Source organism: Suncus etruscus, chromosome 18 (assembly GCF_024139225.1).
Source record: "Suncus etruscus isolate mSunEtr1 chromosome 18, mSunEtr1.pri.cur, whole genome shotgun sequence".
NCBI classification, from domain to species: Eukaryota; Metazoa; Chordata; class Mammalia; order Eulipotyphla; family Soricidae; genus Suncus; species Suncus etruscus.
Genome location: NC_064865.1, coordinates 29,480,101 through 29,488,836, shown reverse-complemented (window position 1 = coordinate 29,488,836; position 8,736 = coordinate 29,480,101). Strand labels below are relative to the sequence as shown.

General features: G+C 37.8%; 1 protein-coding gene across 1 annotated transcript in view; it reads right to left on the bottom strand.

Moving 5' to 3' along the window:
* DNAH8 (dynein axonemal heavy chain 8) overlaps window positions 1–8,736 on the bottom strand; it is a 406,635-nt gene that overhangs the window by 301,386 nt on the left and 96,513 nt on the right.

Here is an 8,736-nt window from a genome sequence, read left to right as displayed (position 1 = left end):
AAGAAAAACTGAAGACCGCAGTGATAGCACAGTGGCAGGGCATTTGCCTTGCAGGCTGCCAACTCAGGAGGATCTGGGTGTGGTCCCACATCCCAGCCGGGAAGCGATTTCTGAACACAGATCCAGGAGTAACCAGATCACAGCTGGGTGTGGCCCAAAAGATAAACATCAAGATAACCTTTGGGGCTGGAGCAATAGCACAGCTGTGCTGCGCATGCAGCCTACCCAGAACTGATAGGTTTAGGTTCCCAGCATCCCATATGGTCCCCTGGCCTGCCTGGAGCAATTTCTGAGTACAGGAGTAACCCCTGAGCACCACCTGGTGTGATCCAAAAAAAAAAGGGCAGAAGAAAAAAATAAAGGCATAAAGAGATGATGTCAAAGTTGAAAATGGGGGCTGGAGCAGTAGTACAGCCAGTAGGGCATTTGCCTTGCATATGGTCAACCCAGGTTCAGTCCCCAGAATCCCATATGATCCTTCGATTTCCACCAAAAGTAATTTTAAGTGCAGAGCCAAGAGTAACCCCTAAGCATTGCTGGATGTGTCTAAAAATTTTAAAAAAATGTTGAAAATGGGAAGTTGTTTTTATAAAGTAAATCCAGGGGCCAGAGAGATAGTGTAAGAGTCTCTTGCCTTGAATACTCCAGTTTTAAACCCTGGCCCCCAGGAACCACCTGAGCACAGAGCTAGAGAAAAGCCCTAAGCAATGGTAACCCAGAAACAAAACAAAACAGAATTAAATTAATAAAAAAAAATTAAAAAGAACAGAGTTCCGGGAGCATTTAAGGAGCTAAAATGAATACCAGGCATGTTAGATGAACACAGTTTATAAGCATAGAATTATTTGTGCCCCCAAGCATCGAACCATTAACTCAATTAGTCAAATATTGCCAAGAGTGACCTCCAGGCTTTCTGGGTATTGCTTGGAAGGCTCTCTCCCAGAAAAAAAAAAAAAAGAAGACCATAGTATTGTTCTTGAGATTCAAGATTTTTAATTAAGCTTAGTGCTACATGGCTGTCATTCACTTAAGAGCTCTAGGTATATTAAGTAGCTCTTGGGGATAGGTAGTAATATTATTGTGCCCAATTCACAGCTGATATAACTGACGTTCAGAAAGAAAAATAATTTTCCTAAGTTTCCAAGCTATGTTTATATTTATTTATACTTATTTATAATAAATATATTATAGATAGCTTGGAACCAGCTTCATTTGTTTTAAGTCCTGTCCTTTTGCCTTTCTGAACTTTTCTAATAGCAGAAGCTTTGAGAAGAAATTGAAAATTAGTTAAATTCATTTGACTTGCTTCAAAATAACCTATGGAGCTGAAGAGATTGTACATTAAGTAAGACACTTGTTTTGTATGCAGTTGACTCAGATTTAGTCACCTGTACTCTTCAGCACTCAGAGCACTCTCTGATCACAGAGACAAGTGAACATACCAGGTGTGGCTCTGGTGCCACCAGGTAAACAAACAACCAAAGAAAACAGAAAAGTGATTAGTTTCCATTTGGGGGAAGACAATATAACAATTTGGTATAAATCTAACTAAATTAAGGCAGGAATAGAGCATTGTTAAAGCTAGATGCTAATTACACAGGAAATTATTACATTATTTTCTCTAGTGTGTTATATTTATAATTATCCATTTAAATCTTTTAAAAGAGAATGAGAAAGGGAGAAATAAAAAAAGATGATGCTTAAAAGAAAAATCCAGACATTGAAAAAATAGTTGATAGACTAGAAATATCAACTTATAAAAACTAAGCTTCTTAAACTGTATGATGTGATCCCATTTGGATTCCTATTAATAAATGTGTAGAGATTGCTAACATTTTGTTTTAAATAAATTTATTATTTAAATTTAAAAAAGAAAGAAAATTTAGAAAATAAAATCAACTCATAAATTACAGGGGTCATCAGACATGTCCACAATGACCAAGAATTTTAGGCAAGAGGCTTGAAGAGGAGCAGCTAAAGGTGACCTGAAAAATACTTCCGCACAGAAGTTTAGAAATTCTCCTGCTCCCTATGCACCCACTTCCTGTCCTGGCTACCAAGAGAAATACTGAAAGTTACCCTCATGTAACCCACCTCATCTTCATATAAACCCATTATCTCAATATCAAGCCATTTCTCCTCCCACACAAATACTTCTCTGATATGCTCCCCCTACCCCATCCTCCTGCATCTGACAAGGAATGAGTATTTGAAACATCTAGAGGCCAGCGTGGTGGCGCTAGAGGTAAGGTGCCTGCCTTGCCTGTGCTAGCCTAGGACAGATCGCCGTTCGATCTCCCGGCGTCCCATATGGTCCCCCAAGCCAGGAGCGACTTCTGAGCGAATAGCCAGGAGTAATCCCTGAGCGTCACCGGGTGTGACCCAAAAACCAAAAAAAAAATCTAAAAAATTAGGAATAAAAATTAAAAATACGAATAAGTATTTATTTAAATACTTTTAAAAGAGCAGGTGATGGGGTAGAGAGATAGCATGGATGTAAGGCGTTTGCCTTGCATGCAGAAGGACGGTGGTTCGAATCCCAGCATCCCATATGGTCCCCCGCACCTGCCAGGAGCAATTTCTGAGCATAGAGCCAGGAGTAACCCCTGAGCACTGCTGGGTGTGAACCAAAAACAAAAACAAAAACAAACAAAAAAAGAGCAGATGAGCCAATTAGGCATTTTCTTTGGGGGAGGGTGGAATATTCGGCTTCGACCATACTCAGCTTTGCTCAGAGGTCAGAGCCTTGTGCTCAGGATGGCCCTACCCACTCTAAGCCCCAATACTAGAACAGAGTGTCTGATCCCTAGAGAACTAGATGTGTGTGATCACTGTAGTGTGGCTCTTAACTAACACACAAGTTAACAACACCAAGCCCCAAGACAACCAGATGCACAAGAACAACACAACTTAAGTGTGTAGACACCAGGAAGCAGTGTGCAAGCATTGAAAGTATAAGTGTCTTTCACACAGTTATACTCACACTTGGTGAGCACAGCAGCCAAAAGCACAAACACCACAGCCAAGGTCATCACAGTAACAGCAACAAAATACATGAAAGAGGCTCAGTGATGTCACCGAAGTGGGATATTGTGTCCCTGTAACTGCCTTATCCATGTTTCTTCTGGAATATCTGCCCTTGAGAAATTCCATTAAAAATATATAGATCCCTTATACTAAGACCTTCTGATCTTAGCATAGACCTTCTGACTTAGATAAAAGTCTAGCCCAGAGATATTAAGATAGTTAGACATCTGACCAAAGTACGTTGTTCTCCTGATGATTATTGGTTCTAAGTAATAAATGCATGTAGAGGGCAGCCTTAGCCTCAAAGTGTGATGCTGTGAGCCTATTGCATCCAAGCTTTTCTTCTCTTATTTGTCTCTTCTTAATCCTTGTGGCATCCCTGCTTCAGACCTGCTCAGACTGGGCTAATTCTTGGCAAAGTACAACATGAAGCAATGAGGGGTAAGCCAGGGATAGACCAAAAGATAGTCATGCTGAATATCTATAGAATTTTTCATATTAAAAATACAAATGTATGAACCACAAAATGTACACTTACAATGTAGATAATAAAATAGTTCTTTCCAGTATATTCAAAGTATCCATATTCTCTATCTAATTACAGATCATAATCCCCATTCAAGAATATCATACACATCTGCAGTTACTCACTAAACCCTTTCTTCTCTCTCTTTCTCTTCTTCTCTCCTGTCCTCCTCCCTCCTTTTTTTCTCTTATAACACTGTGGTTTCTGGAGACTGCTGACAGCTTTTAACATTTTGATTATCACTTGAATCACAGTTTCCTAATGTTTCTATCCATTTGCTTAGATATTCAAAAGATACAGAAATATTTAACAGGGTTCAATTAGAATAAAAGCAACATAGACAACCATACCAAACATTTTAACTCACAGAAGTCAGTGTAGATAATAAAATAGCTATTAGGGATGTAGGAAGACCAAAGGGAACATCGAGGTTACATAGAAATTGTACCAACTGCTTTCTGGGTTCCTGAGAAGAGAGGTGAAGGGGCAAAGAAAGGGGCTGTCTGCTGGTCCAAAACCTCAGAAACTCAGGAAGAGACCTTGAGGTACTGGTATAACTGATAGACATAAAAGGCTGCTTCACATCAGCCTGACATCGATGAAAGAAATGCACAGAATCCAGAGTCTTTAAATATAAGAATTTGATACCAACAATAGCTAAAGTGTGAAAAAGTTTCACCGGGACCTTGAGAATGACCCGAGTTGGACGGACTGGTATGCCTGGAACCCAGAGTCGGTCTTATGCCAATAAACTTCTGTGGTGAGGCCTTTTTGTAATTAGGTCAAGGATTTTTTTCCATTTTCCCCATTTTTCTGGACCTATGCAAACAACGGCGATTGCCACTATCACACCTTTACTATAATTTTTTTTACTCTTATCCTTTAAGGGGAAAAAAAATACAACTTACTGAACTTAAAAACAAATAACTGTAGTAGAATGCCTGTCTCGAATACAGGCAGGGGATGGGAAGGGGAGAGGGGCAATGTTACACTGGTGAAGGGAGGTGTTCTGGTTATGACTGTAACCCAACTATGATCATATTACTTAAGTAAAAATACATTTAAAATAAAAAGGCTGCTTCAGGAAGGTGCAAGAAAGCAAGGAATCTGGGACTATTGGAGGATAGTTGCTGCAAGAAACATGAAGCAAAACAAGGAAAAAACAAGTTTCTTTTCTCTCCCCCCTCCACTTCTACTGGCAAAATAGTTAAGTGTAGGTTTTAGATTCCTGGTCCCACAAAGCTGAAGAACCAATTTGAGCAGGCCACTGATGACTTTTGGAAATAGTCTTAAGATCATAATGGGTAAGCCTTGCATGTGGCTGACTTGGTTTTGAGCCCCGGTATCACATATGACTGATATACATATCACAAAGTCCTGAGCCTTGCTGAGTGTGGTTTAACACCCACCCCAAAAAAAGAAAGTAAAATTCAATCAGTAAACTTGATTTTCCTGTAGAAATGTCATTTCAAAGTAGCTAAATGAAGAAAATTTAGTTAGTCCTACTAATGAAGGAAATTGCTTTATAAAATATTTAATCAATAAAAGCTAAAATTAGAAAATCGACATTTTTGCAACCGACAATAAAATCATGGCTCTTGCAGGCAACAATAATCAAAGATAGTTAAACTCTTTGGGTAAAATCTTCAGGTGAAAGGTTGGTGAGAATCTTTATAATGATGGATAAAGCTCACAGTTACTCACAGATCAATCTTATTATCACTAAAAGGGAAACAAACTTTTATGTGCCTCTTGATGAGTTGCATTAGAAAATAATAAAGTATCCCCTGTGAAATATTCTATCAGAAATAGAAAAAAATAAATGAGCCTAAACCACATCAATTTTTCAGAGATAGTTAAAATTTACAGGAAATTTAGGATACAAAGAATCAGGTTAGCATTACACTGTTTGGAAACAAACAATGAGATCTAAAACATAGAAAATGTGCTGGAAAAACACCCATTTCTTCAATGAATAGAAAGCATATTTAGAAAGAAGGTTGCAAAGGACTTGGAATAAGCAAGTGGCCAGTAAGCACATAAGTAATGTTCAGCAATTGGGCCTCAGGTTAAAAAATTTTTTCAGCATGTGGAGAAATGGTAATAAATAAATATAATATAATAAAATTGTGGGGTCACCATGGGAAAAGGATGTTGACTCTTCAACAAGTTATACATAGATTTAAATGATCCAGATTTCATTCTAGGGATCTTCCCAAAGGAACTTAAAATAGAGGCACAAACAATTAACATACATATATTGTTTTTGTTTTTGTTTTCTTGGTTTTTGGGTCACACCCGGCAGCTCTCAGGGGTTACCCCTGGCAGGCACAGGGGACCATATGGGATGCTGGGATTCGAACCACTGACCTTCTGATGAAAGGCAAACGCCTTACCTCCATGCTATCTCTCTAGCCCCACATAAACATATTTTCATAAGAGCAATGGCCATAATAACTAACGGGTAGAAAGAGCTCAAATGTCTATCAATGGATAAACAGATAAACAGATCTTGATGTATGAAGCATTAAATAAAACATTACTCACTCATAAAGAGGAATTAAATTCTAACCGATACTATAATGTCTTAATTTTGAAAAAAAAAAGTATCCTAAGTGAAATAAACCAGAAACCAAAGAACAAACATTGTATGATTCTATTAATCTGAATTACCCAGAAGAAAGTAAACTCAGGGAGACAAAATACAATAGAAGTCACCAGGGACTGAAGGTGAGAGGAATGAGGGATTATTGTTTAAGGTAAAAATATCTGTTGTTAAAATAAATTAATATAAAGTGCTGCATATATATATATTTGATGTCACAACATTATAGATTCAAAATAGTTAAAACCTCTCAAATAAAAATTTTAGGAGAACCATGATGCAAATGTCTAATGAAACAGCAGGACTGGTACAAAAGTATAAAAATAGAAACCAATCTGGGATTTACTGGGGCCAGAGAGATAGCACAGCAACAGGGTGTTTGCCTTGCATGTGGCCAACCCTGGAAGGACCCAGATTCAATCTCTGGCATCCCATATGTTCCCCCAAGTCTACCAGGAGTGATTTCTGAGTGCAAAGCCAAGAGTAACCTGAGCACTGTTGTCGGGTGTGGCCCAAAAACAAAAACAAAAAAAGAAAAAGATAAAGAAACCAATCAACTATCATCAGAAATGACAGAATTTAAGAATATGGTAAGTGGGGTTGGAGAGATAGCATGGAGGTAAGGAGTTTGCCTTGCATGCAGAAGGACAGTGGTTCGAATCCTGGCATCCCATATGGTCCCCTGAGCCTGCCAGGAGCGATTTCTGTGTGTAGAGCCAGGAATAACCCCTGAGCACCACTGGGTGTGACCCAAAAACCAAAAAAGAAAAAAAAAAGAATATGGTAAGTGAAAACTCAATAGAAGGGATATGGAATGATAGTACAGTGGATAGGACATTTGTCTTGCACACAGTCACCCAGACTCAATCCCAGGCATCCCATATGGTCTGCTGAGAACCTGACCATTGCTGGATGTGGCTCAAACACCACCAACAACAAAAGTCAATGAAAGGACGTAACACAGTAACAACAGCTGAGGAAGCAATGAATAAGTTCCGAGATGAGATGCAGGAAATGTTTAGAAGCCAACAGAAAATTTAAAGTCATAAAAAAGTATATCAGAAGTACATATGAGCATATATATATGTATATATATATGTCATTATATGAGTATATATAAGTATACTTATGAATATATATGAGTTCAAGAGAAACAATGTAAGAATAATAAAAGTCCCTAAGGAATAGGAAAGGGAATTCAACAACAAATCAGTCATTGGAGAAGTCATAGATGAAATTTTCCAGAGCTGAGGAGTTTATTCTCCAAAAATCAAGAAGCCCAAAAGGTCCAAGCCATGACTGTTCCAAGTTGGAAAATGTCCAGGACATATTACATTGTGGTTATAACTACAAAAGACATAGACTAAGACAGATGTTGCAAGCAGCAAGATCAATGAAATTCACATAGAAATGAAATCCCATAAGATTCACAGCAGCCCTATCAAACCTCTATGGACCAGAGGACCAGAGGAGAATGATGGGATATTGTTGAAAAGCTGAATGAGATGAAAGCCTCACCAAGAATACTTTATCCAGCTAGATTATTTCAAACTCAGATTTGAAAAAAACTATACAAAATTGTATGGCTAAGAAACAGCTTAGGAATTTCATGTCCTTAAACTCAATTTTGCAAGAAGCTTATCTAAAAGACATGACAAATCTCATGATTACAACTAACTTCTATGAAATGAAGAAATAAATTCCTTCATCTCAAAATTCCCATGAAAATCACCAATTAGGAAACAAGATTACAGGATTCCTACAAGAGAAATCAACATTCTACTATCTACACCTGTACATGTACTAGCCTCAAATGCAAAGGCTGGAAAACAGGGGCCAGAGTGATGGTGCAGCGTAGGGCGTTTGCCTTTCATGCGGCTGACCCAGGATGAACTGCAGTTCGATCTCCCGGAGTCCCATGTGGTCCCCCAAGCTAGGAGCAATTTCTGAGTGCATAGCCAGGAGTAACCCCTGAGCATCACCAGGTGTGGCACAAAAATAAAAAAAAATTTTTTTTTCATTTAAAAAAGGCTGGGAAAAAAATCTCAAAAGAAATAATTCCTTAAGAGGCTGTGGTGGACATACCTTTATTAGACTAGACTTCAAATTTTTAAAGGCATAAAGGACAGGACAGCAGGATCAATACATGAGAAGAACTCACATTCCTAAACATATATGGCTCTCAAAAACAGTCAATCAAAATATGTAAATATTCATGCTGATAGACATAAAGGAAGGCATTGAACATTAAATAGTAACACGAGGCTTTAACACCCCTCTTTTACTGCTGGATAGATCATCTAGGCAAAAATTCAATGAGAAAACAATAGCTTTAAAGGACTAAATGGAATAAGTCTATCAAAAATATAAAAGATTGAATAAACATTCTCTATTTCTCATGGGACATCCTCCAAGATAGACTACAAACTGGTTCATAAAAAGTATCTCATTAAAATAATTAATAAAACAATTTTTTTATTTTTTTGAGATTTATTTTTTAATGAGATAAGTCAGAAGACAAAAGAAAAACACAGAATGGTAGCACTATTCTGAAACACCTAGAACACATAAAAAACAA